Raw genomic sequence first — 12,517 nt, forward strand, 5'->3', positions numbered from 1 at the left:
TTAGCTCAGTGTCACACATTATAGATGAAAACAGAAACAGTCTGACTGCTGATAATGCATTACTTTTCTTGACAGCTTCATTTTATTTATTCAGAAGATCTTCTGAATATATAGAATGAAACTTGAATATATAGAATGAAACTTGAATATATAGAATGTATGAACCTCATTTTTAGAGATGATGTGTTTCTGAATTCTCTGCCTTTACAAAATGGCATCAGCTGAACTATTTCAGTACTTTTTAGAGCTTGACAACTGTTTTGCGATAGCTGTTCAAACTGCAAATGGTAGAAATAATTTGGAATTTATACTACGTCACCTTGAAGAACACGTTTTTATTATTGCAACATTCCTAGTGCTCATGAATAATGTTCAACAAAACGTTTCTGGGAGAAGATTATGCACACTTCTTGAGGGAATTTATCAATCACTGATGGAGATGTCAACTGAGCTAACACTTCGAGCAGAAGCTGAAGCACATGTTATGGGCTCATTATATCATTCTACATCTCAAAGAGGAAGGCCAAGGTAAGTGATAAAAATGGAAAAAAAATTATTCATAATGTCTATGGAACTTGAGAGAGTCAAGAGATGGCAAACAAGATAATGAATGCAAGAAATAAGAAAGAAGTTAACATATTTCTTATTTTGTTTCTAACTCTTTTAGGTACAACATACCAGCTACTCAGCTGACTGACATGCGAGACTTGGGGTTTAGTTGGATGGCCATATCTCAAATGTTGTCAGTAAATGTTCGAACACTGTACAACCACAGGATACAACTAGGTTTAGTGGACTATGGAACTTTTAATAATATTTCAAATGTGGATCTTGATCATCTCATTACTGAGATTCTTACACATACCCCTGGCTCAGGAGAATCGTACATTAGTGGTAGTTTGAGAGGAAGAGGAATCAGAGTTCAGCGGTGGCGAGTGCGAGAATGTTTAAGAATAGTTGATCCAGTGGGAAGAGCTTTGAGAGGACGGAGAGCAATTCAGCGGAGGGTCTACAATGTCACTGTCCCAAATCAAGTGTGGTATGCCTTTTTTCACGTTTTAAACTTGATTAATGTTAATTATTACTTCCTGCATTGTAGTAATATAATATTTTGTTTGTGTTTTAATAAACAATGTTGTATAATGTCTGGGTTTAAAATATTGTTTATCTCCAGAAATAGGTTACATGACAGAAGTACAATGTCAAAGTCATAGACCTTTATTTTAATGTACATCTAGTGTCATAATAATAATATATTTCTTCTTATTCCAGGCATATTGACACAAACCATAAGTTAAATCCTTGGGGGTTTGTGTTTCATGGAGGAGTTGACGGCTACAGTCGCTGCATTACCTACATGAGATGCTGCACAGATAACAGAGCATCAACTGCTGTGCAACTTTTCCAGAGTGCCGTTGATCTCTTTGGCCTCCCACAACGTGTCAGGGGTGATGCTGGCAGTGAGAATATTGATATTGCACGGTTTATGATTGAACATCGAGGGCCAAACAGAGGAAGCTTTATAGTTGGACGAAGTGTGCATAATCAAAGAATTGAAAGATTGTGGGGTGAACTAAACAGAGTTGTGTCAGCATACTTTAAAGACCTTTTCCTCTTTATGGAATATGTTGGGATTTTAGATAGCACTGAACCATTTCATATTAGGGCTCTTCACCATGTATATCTTCCAAGAATTAACAGATCTGTGGATGAATTTGTAAATCAGTGGAACCATCACAGCTTAAGGACAATGGAAAATAACTTCCCGCTGCAGCTGTGGACTGTTGGAATGTTGCAACTTCCTCAGCATCACAGACCGCTCAGTCAAGTGCACTCCAGACATCGTTCTTACCATCACCAGCAGTTGACGGCTGACTTGAGGCAGATCGACCCCTTGAGTGACGATGGAAATCATGGGATAGAAGTTTTTTTGACAGCATGCCACATGCTTCAGTTAAGTTATTAGTAAATTTGTTTGTGTTAATTAAAAAATGTATGTGAGTGCCAGACACTAAAAATTGTGAAATATCATGATACTGAAAAGGGTCCAAGACTATAATTTAGGCAAAAGTAAGGTAAGGTAAAAAGACTCTGTCTCAAAAGACAGATTCACTTGTGCCATTTAAATCATAAAAGTAGACAAATAAAGTGTTTAGACCACACTTGTCTTTCATGACAAACCATACTTGTCACAGTACAAAATGTTACAGTATATGTTACATATGATTGTATAATGTACTAATGTATCTGTTAATAAACAGGAATTATGATTCATTAAATAAATAAAATATGTTATACATTTTAAACTCTTTAAACTCTTTTTTAAAGACACAAATTACATAAAAAGTAGGAACACAGAACACTTTATTTGTGTATTTCCAGTACCCAGAAGAAGGAAATAATATTCTGCAGTAATAGGGCTGGTCATAAAAAAACACAAATGAAAGAGGAAAAAAAAACCCAAACAATCTACAATGAGCCTGTGTTGTCAAGTAGTATAGTAAAATATGCAAACAAAATCCTTAAAACACTCCCTGAAAACCAGGTTATGTTTATTATTGTTATTATTATTATTATTATTATTATTATTGTTTATAATACTTTGATAACATATAATAATTTGATAAGATTGCAATGTCATATAGTGTGATATAATGTTCACATTTCAACCTGTAACATAACCGGGTTTGACCAAACCAATGTCTGTCACATTTATAGACAACTTTGCTGCCAGTGTTGGAGATACTGTCTTTCTACCTTTTAGTATGTAGGGTTACTGTAATACTTTTCAAAACTTTACCAAAACCTAACAAAAACATTTTTTTAAACTGTGAGTTAAGCTAAAAGTTAAATGATATTAATACAAAGTTCTGTGTAAAGCATAAATGTTCAAATGGGACACTGAAATAAATCTTAACTCATCTCATTTGAAAATTCACATTATGTGGAATAGTTGAACACAGGAAGCATTTGAGAAAACTTCAATCTATATAACAATGAGATTGTGGCATATTATTTTGCTCACTGCAGCGGTGATAAATAATGTAATGTTACTATGGGTCATATCAGAGACAAAACATGCCATATAAGCAGGAAAACAAATTAACTACAATCAAAAAACAAAAAAATGCCACACACGTATAAACTGAAACAAAATTATTCCATCCATTCTCTTCGGCTTATCAAATCCATGTCTGATTTGAAAGTAGTGTACACTGCATGAACTGGTATTTAAGCTGTAATTTGAAAGACACACATGAAGCTTATTTAGGCTATACAGTCCTACTGCTGTGTACTCTGATGCGGGGTTAACAACATTAACAAAAAACAAGAAAATAAAAAATGCATATGCATAATGCAAACCCAAATCCTCATCATGTCAACAATCCTTAAGAAAACACATCATGCTCTTCCAAATCCTGGTGAATTCCGTATTGCAAAATCTATGTCTGATTTGAAAGTAGTGTACACTGCATGAACTGGTATACGAAGGATATTTTCACAAGTATTGGCCACTGGAAATCTGCAGTTAGTGATGAACTCAAGGCTTGGCTTTGGAGAAAAACCCAGGGCTGGTATGCTGTCACATCCAGTGCAGAAAACAAGAATATCTTCCAAAGAGACATCATTTTCAACTATAAGATGAAAATGACAAAATACAAAATGATAATGAGATTCTGACTAAGACTATTGATGTACAGATACATTAAATTACCAAAAGATTAAATCAAAAGTGAAACATGTATATTTTTTAAAGTTAAGCTGTAATTTGAAAGACACACATGAAGCTTATTTAGGCTATACAGTGAAACCACAATGTCAAAAAAAGAAGTTAGTGGAGACACCAGTAAACTCACATTCTGCCTCCTGAAGATAGTCTTGCCAGAAAGCCAGGGTCCGGCACTCATCTTGAAATGCATTACTCCCTCGTTCGGAGTGAATGATCTGGAATAGATTCTCCATATCAGTTGCTCTCAGAGCCATTCCAGCTTTCACGAAAAGGCACTTCATCTGAAGAGGGTATGTCTGTAGAGCATCTAGGACACCTAGAGACCTCAAGCCATCTCTGAACCTAGCCAAAATAAAACAAAATCAAATTGTATTTTATATTACTATTATTATATTTGTATTTGATGGGATTTGGAACCTGTATCATAACAAGAGGTTTTGAGGTTTTATTAAGAGACATTTTTGAACTAATTACATTTTACTTTCCTGTGGACTGCTGTATCAGAGGTGAAGAACATTTTTTCCCCTTACAGGGCCAGACTGTCTTAGATACAGATAAAGAATGCCTATACATGGAACAACTGAGCTGAAATATGATACACAGGGACCTGTCATGAATTGGAGTAAAAGTGACAAATTGCTTTCAAATACATCTGGTCTCTTGTTCCATTGGCATAACTTTTCTATCAGTCTACAGTCAACCCAAATGCTACTCAATTTGAATCTATTTTTATTTACATATTTAAACACATGCCTACATTGGTACAGATACAACGTTTTATGTGAATTTTAATTTCATGAATGAAAGATATCTGTTTTGTTATGAACTGTACTAGAATGGAGCGCTACAGACCTGTACCACCCAAATAGGGTAATACCATTGTTTCACAACACAATGACTTTAGTTTGACAGGCTTAATTTTTTACCATTACAGTATGTGTTTAGACATACCTTTCAAAAGGTGCACGGGTCCGTTGAAGGACATACCAGTGAGCCAGATCCAAAGCAGTTTCTTGTTTGTTTTGAAGTGTTATGCAAACATTGTGACCAGCAAGACTGATCAAGCTGGCTGCCTGTGCAACTGCATCTTGCAGCTGTAGATCATTCTCGGCCTGTATGATCTAAAAACAATATGAGGAAATTAAAAAATGAATTATTTGACTCTACTATTTAGTAGAACATACAAAACTAATAGCTTCAGTGTTTAATTAGTACATTAACCCTATGAAACCCCATAACCGATCAGGAGGCTGAGGTATAAGTTATTAAGCTGCAAAACAAGTCCAATCATTAAATTCTGAAAACGGAAACTTGGAGTTTCTTGGGCAGTAACCAACAGAACCATAACCTGCCACACACATTTTTAGTTCTTCCTTCTTGTAGCCATTAAAATGTTTGATCTTTTACTAGAAAGGTGCAGGACTCGGGCAAGAAAAATTAGGAAAGTGTTAGTAAAAATGTTGGACAAGCAAAAAAAGACCTACGATGAAATTGAAAGAACCAAAGGAAAATATGCTCACCGACTTCACTTGTGACCTTGTTTCCTCATCAGTAATATGATCAGTGCTGACTTTTACATTGTCTGGACCCTTTTGAAGACACTCATACAAGAGTTCAGACAGGAAACATGGACTCTGTCCCCCGTGGGCAATTGACATTGCCATGATCTGGCCAGCATAGTAGTATCCATTATCTTTCATTGCTGTTAACAAATAAAATAAAACATCATCTCAAAAGCTTGCATCATTATTTTTGTTATTGTGGCATTTTTTATAGTACAAGTTACCAAATGTTATTTCTGAAAAAAATATTGCCCATACAGTTGCACCCATAAGAGTTTGGATAATGACAAAATCATCTTAATTTTGTTGTGCACCACCACCTTGGATTTTAAGCTGGAATGGCTCTCAGAGCAACTGATATGGAGAATCTATTCCAGATCATTCACTCCGAACGAGGGAGTAATGCCTTTCAAGATGAGTGCCGGACCCTGGCTTTCTGGCAAGACTATCTTCAGGAGGCAGAATGTGAGTTTACTGGTGTCTCCACTAACTTCTTTTTTTGACATTGTGGTTTCACTGTATCAATCAAGATGATACTGAAGTGCAATTCCTTCAAGGTATTTTATTAAAAAATGGCACCAGCTGATTAGGAATTACAGTCAATTTTATACATTATCCACCATCTTTAAAGATGGTCGCTTTAGACAAGTGATTGAAAGCTAACACCATTTTATGTATTATTTTTAATACAAGGATTAAAATTCTTTACAATTCTTTACAGCCTTACAGTCAGATCAGGTAACTGAGCTGGCTTGTTATGCGTTGAGTTATTATCAATTTACACTGTCCAATCAATTTAGCATTTGCATTTGGCTGAATCTGAACAGATTGCCCTTTACACTTCACAAATCTCCCGTGATATCATTGACAACAGTAGTGGCTTGGTTCTATAGCAGCTACTCATGCCCGTGTCATAACGCTGCTTCCACTATGTGTGACTTGAGCTATTCTTTTCTTTACTATACTTTTCTCCTTCCATCATTTTGGTTAATCTTGGTATCATCTGTCCATATCTTCATAGTAGTATAGCATAGTTCTTTTAGATGTTTTAGAAGTCCTTCCAGTTATTTACTATTGCACCTTGTTGTAAAACATCTGTGTTTCCATTCATAAGTGCATCTCTTGATTGTTGAATTACACCATATCAGTCATTTGAATAATTATTTTTGAGAAACGAGACAGCATGTATAAAAATGGCCATAATTTCTAAATATGCAGTACTGTTTCAAACCTTTCAACTAAAACAGAGAATCTGCCCTTCAGTCAATCTAGGTTTAATTTTTTAAAATCCTCTGTGGTGGTACAAAAATTCTGTCATTGCCAAAAAAATGTGTTTAGTTAACTGTATGAGATACTAAACTCATACATGTAATCACAAACCAATTGATGTATAATGTATTGATGTAAAATAAATCAAATGGCAACAATTAATTAAATCATAAGTACCTTTAGAATTGCACGTAAGAACTTTAGCATTGGGTGGACCTTCAAAGATGCCAAGTTTGTCCTTGACTTCACAGAGGCAAAGTCGAAAGAACTCCCGAGTAGGTCCTCCATTGTCAACAGCACCCTCAGATATTCCATAGTCATCAGTAAACTTCACATCTATTTTTTTCTCTGGTGAAAAATTGGATCTGCCCATGGCTCTGGATGCTCCATCCCACACATTTCACCTTATGATGTTGAAGCGTACAGTGCTGTCATTATTTACTCTAGTAACAATCTGCTCCAAGATTCTCTCGAAGCTCTGGACGTCACTGAAACATACACACACACACACAAAAAAAAACAGTAAAGAAATATACTAGTCTCAATGGCAATAACCCACCAACAGAATAATGATGTACCATCCTTAAGACTGTAATTGATATTTAACAAAAAAGAGATACAAATCAAGAATGTTTGTGATAATGGAAAAAAATTACGTTTAAGTTAAATTAAGTTTAAATTTATATCTTGTCATAAATACACTAGTATTTATAAATAGTATAAATACACTATATAAATACAAGCAGAACAAGAAAAACAACAAGATCCAACACTGACAACCAACCTCCATTCAAAAAAGTAAAAATAAACCAAAACATATATCAAGTAAAATATAATTAATCTGATAGCCTTGGTAATCTTCAAATGACAACAGAAATCGCAGGTTGCAGTTTGTAGTTTGCTTATTCAAACTGATCCAAAACTAGACAGCAGGTGGCTCCTTTTCCGCAACAAACATAAAATAATGGTTAATATGTTGACCTTTCAACATGACAAGTAAAAGTTTGTGTTGTACTGACCTTTCACTTGCACTTGAGTCTAAAGACCTTGAAATGGCTTCTTGGAGGTCGGGGTCATCTGACAGGTATTCTTCGTCAAACAGGCCAAGATATGTACTGCAAAGCCAGAATGTTTTGTAAATTATTTAGTTAAATTACATATAAATGATGTTGACATAATTATATTATCACAATACATAGATTGGCCTCAGCATTATTAAAGTTGTGTGGGATCATCTTGACAGAGAACAGAACAAAAAGCCTGGAAAACTATTCCTGAACCATGCTTAAAGAAATTCAATAAAAAGAAGACATCGCCATCAAGAAAGCTTGGTTAAGAGAGTTCAAGCTATGTTGAAGACTAAAGTAGCTCATATCACATTTTGAATTTTAAGCTCATTAAAATTCTACAAGTTTTGTTCTACTCTAATATACTGCGCTTTCATATCTGTTTGTAGACAGAATTTTGTAGACTTCAGTAAATCACTGCGCTTATTTCCTATTTTTCCAGCAAAATACAAAGAAAGCAGGGGTGGCTCATGACTTTTGCACAATATAGGTCAAAAGATTAAAAGATACAAGCATGTACAAAACACAAACCTGTAGGATGTGCTGGATAAACTTGGCTGGGTAGGTCCATTGGACACACTGGAGGTGTTACTAGAGAAGACACGTGTGTCACCAGTAACACTGGCAGAAGTGTTAAGGTAAGGCACTGATAAGGCAGGTGTGTTGTAACTGACAGAGGCAGATGTTCCACTGGAGTAAGGCTCATCCTCATCAGTAGCAACGACAGCAGGATTGGTGGACATTGTGAGGGTGTCAGCAGAGATGGAAGATTCAACAGTACAAACATCTTGGGTAGCAACGCACCAGATGACCTCATCATCAACAGACATGGACTGTGTGTTAACAATGGGAATGGCTGAGGGAACTTCTTTACAAATTTCAACTGTGAGAACACAAAGAACAGGAGTTTAACTTTTGAATAACATCTAATCACATATATAGCTTTTGCTTTTCATGTATTTAGGGGTACATTTCTTCCTGCTCAAAATATTAAACTAAATACTTAACACTTAACTAAAGACACAATGCCTAAGATGACTAAGTAACAGACACTGAACCAACTTAATTTCCAGTTTATTTGGAGCGACTTTTAGATAGGAATATTTACCGCATTTGTCAGAATTCAACGTTTCTGTGAAATCCTGCCTGCTTGTATGGCTACTCTCTCCATCAGAATATATCTGTAAATTAAAACAGATAATACATTTCATTATACTGACAACAAAATGTCATAATAAATATTAGTAATATGTTTATGTATTATGTATTAAAACATAATACAAGTGACAATGTTTAAGGGAGTTTAAAATCCATCTTTGCCTTTTTCACTCTCATTTTATGAACATACATACATTTGCTGAAATGCTCAGGATTACTTACTGATTCATTGTCCTCACATAAGATGATCTTGTCAGGTCTGACATAAATTGACTTCTGATGAAACAGTTTTTTCACAAGGTCTCCATTCAAAGTCTGTTTGGAAGTGAGTGATGGCTCAACTAGTTTGGTGTGGCATGCCAGCAAAATCTGTAGCCTAGGGGAGGAAGAAAACATAGTGTATATGAAATTTTTGTTAAGGCTAACAGACTACAATACAATAAAATACATTAAAAGGCTTAATTTTTATTAAGTCTAAAATATATCAATCCAGTCATGTGATCGGTGCTCCCAGATCCTTTTTGGAAATACCCAAAGTTGACTTTTAATAGTATAATAATCTAAGTAACAAAAAAAAATTTTTTTATATAAAAAAGGATCTAATGCTTACCTGCATCCTTCAACAACTGGCTGGAAGGCAGTCCTTATTGCCTGCATTACTTTGTCTGAGTCCCAGTCACAGCTAAACTCCAGTGCAGATTTTATATATCCATTTTCAAAAAGCCAAGCTTTTTTGTTACGCCTTGGCACATGTGTAGTTAGATGGTCTGGCAAGAGAATCACTTCTTTGGTGAAAGACTGAGCCACAGAATGTGACCTGCTTAGCTGTGCTGGAAACCTAATGGAGGATAAAGGCAAAGTAAACATTTCTGCATGTAATATACTCACACTTGTCTGATCAATGAAGTACATTTAATTGAAAAAATACACCATGCTGTACACATGTCTAATCTGCATTAATAAACACCCTCTAGCTCCATGGTAGCTAGGATAGACTCTTGGAATCCTGAATTTATAAGGATAAGTGGAAGAGAATGGATCGATGAATGGATGGATAGATGATGGAAGATAGTGGGATGGGTGGGCGGAGAAACTTAACAATCACATAAAAACATTTCTTAAATTCACGGAGTACTTTTTGTTGCTTTAAAAAAAGTTTAATTAAATTACATACTGCCAAAAACTATGTAACAACTGATGTGCTTTGCTTTTATACAATGTTTGCAGATTAAGCTTACGGGACGTGAAATATTATAGAAATCGCATGTTTCCACAATTAAACAAATTAACTGTTGTGTACAGTTTAGTCTCCACGTCCACACGCTGTCAGTCTATCGCACAGTTTTTTTGTTTTTTTGTGATATTTTTGTTTACTTAGCTTCGTCGAGCAATTGAAACCTACGGGCTATTACTAACCTTCCACTAGTAATTTCACTGTATTTAGTTCTGTTCTTACCTTTTCTGCCTTGGGCCCTTTCGAGTGAAAGGTCTAAGATTGTAGATGGGACCTGTTGTGGGGCACTCCTGTGATGTGGAAGGCACGTTCTCCATAACGTTAGCTGGATAACCAGGGGTTATCTGACCGGAGAGGTTCACTGCATTTGGTCTTCCACGATGAAAAAGTGAATAAATTTCTTCATCAGTAGTACGATGCGGTACACTAGTACAAATATTAGGTTGGCCAGAACATGCATTTGCCAGGGTGTTAATTAGCTCCTCATTACTTAGAATTTGAGCCACAAGATTCCGTGCGGACTGGCTCATAGTGCCATTCTTCGCAGGTACAAACAAGGAAAACACTAGATGGCGCAAGCGCCTCCGTGACGTCAAGTTTCATTCTATATATTCAGAAGATCATTCTATATATTCAAGTTTCATTCTATATATTCAAGTTTCCTTCTATATATTCAGAAGATCATTTTATATATTCAAGTTTCATTCTATATATTCAGACTTTGATTGTAATATATATATAATATTTTCCTAAACGGCATTCCATAATATATATATATATATATATATATATATATATATATATATATATATATATATATATATATATATATATAAGAAGCCACCAAACGCCTTCATGTTGTATCTAAAGGAGCAGAGGTCAAAGGTAAAGTCTGAGGTGAAGATCACTGGAAATGAAGCCGGAAATGCAGTCAAGGGAGAGAGGCTAAGTGTATAACACTGGATATATTTATGCATCTGTTCACGTTTAATGCTTGTGTTTGTGTACATGTACAAGCTGTCCTGTAGTAATGTGTAGTAGCAGTGTAGATGTGTACATGCTGACAGTGTGTTCTTATGATCTTCTGTCCACAGTGTCAAATGGAAATGGAAAGCCACCGTCATGAAAAAGAGAATCCAGTTTAGTCCACCAAAGACAATTACATATGTCCAAAGTGCCAACATGCAGTTCATACATGTGTGCATCTCTGCACTGAATGATGAAACAGTCACTGCAGAAAGTTTTTTCAGCTCATGAAAATTCTCATGTATTTATTTTTAGGGCAAAAAAAGAAAGAAAAGAATACGACATTGCACCTCAAGCACAGGTGAGAGAAGATTTCTGAGAATCACAGCGTTTCTTTCATTTGAAATGTGATGAAAATGGGACAAAAATCTTTGTTTGTGTTGCAGCGTCTGCATCTGAATCTGAACATGACAAATCTTGAACTGCACTTTTTTTAACAGTACACTTCACAAACTCAGTCTATAAAAATCTTCACATACAAGGGCTTGAATCAGGCTCCATTTTATCTTATAGACCTCATAAGACGTGACAGGACGGACCGACTAGACAATGGACCCAGCGGCAATCGCTCTGTCGGAGGAGCTCCAGGAGGACATTGTTTACTTGATGGATAAACTGTGTGATTAGTGCCTGAAATATTCCAGAAGGGAGTATCATCCTGCTGTAGCTAGCCGGCCACAGCAATTGGTTTCCGGCCTCCTCAGGCTACCGAGTTAAATTCACCTGCTTATACAGGACTTTCTTCTTCACACCCTTTTCACAACTGCACCCGTTTACCTGTCTGCTCCTTCAGAGCATTTGCTGCCCGGCCCACCGAGGGATTTTCTGCCTAGCTCATCGTTTTTGCTGTCGAGGAGGAAGCGCGCCCACTCCGTCGACACGCTTCGCCACAGCTGGATTCTGGGACTTTTGAACAGCCGGCTGTGGTGAGTAATAATGACATTTTTCTCTCACCTACAAAGACCTTAACTTTTTGCTCTATCTGAGCCCAGAGTGTTAAACCCAGAGTCAGTTAACTCCGTGTTCGTCCCCTCAGAGTCATTTATACACAGTATGTCAGTCCACAGCATGTGCATTGTTAATCCAAGTCAGGCCACAGAGAAACAGAAACTCACTCCAGGGCTTCCCCAGAGGCTGAACTCGTGGGCTCAGTCACCTCGGAGCCCTGGATGATATTAAACCTGCACAGCTCTACTCAGCTGAGTGGAGGGGGGCTAGGGCCCAGTTGATCCCCACTCCAGTTTTCAGGTTGGCTGAAGCTCTGCTATTCCCTGCACTCCTTGGGTGGGGACAGCAGCAGCACCAGCCGTTGCCTGTACCTGTTCCCTGGGCAAGGTTGGCTGTGAACCAGTCCACTCCTGCACCCTCATCTACTCCTCAGGCAGGAAGTTACTGGTGTCTGGTCTGCCCCGGCGCCCATGCTGGTCCCCGAGGTGAGGCCCGCCAGGACACAGCCGACCTCCCCACCCAT

The 12,517-nt window shown here is 36.8% G+C and overlaps 1 pseudogene; it reads right to left on the bottom strand.

The window, feature by feature from the left end:
- Nucleotides 1-3,402: 3,402 nt before the first annotated feature.
- Nucleotides 3,403-12,517, bottom strand: LOC148102009 (uncharacterized; annotated as a pseudogene).

The sequence above is a fragment of the Neolamprologus brichardi genome, chromosome 7 (genome assembly GCF_056152115.1).
Source record: "Neolamprologus brichardi isolate AB-2024 chromosome 7, ASM5615211v1, whole genome shotgun sequence".
In the NCBI taxonomy this organism is placed as follows: Eukaryota; Metazoa; Chordata; class Actinopteri; order Cichliformes; family Cichlidae; genus Neolamprologus; species Neolamprologus brichardi.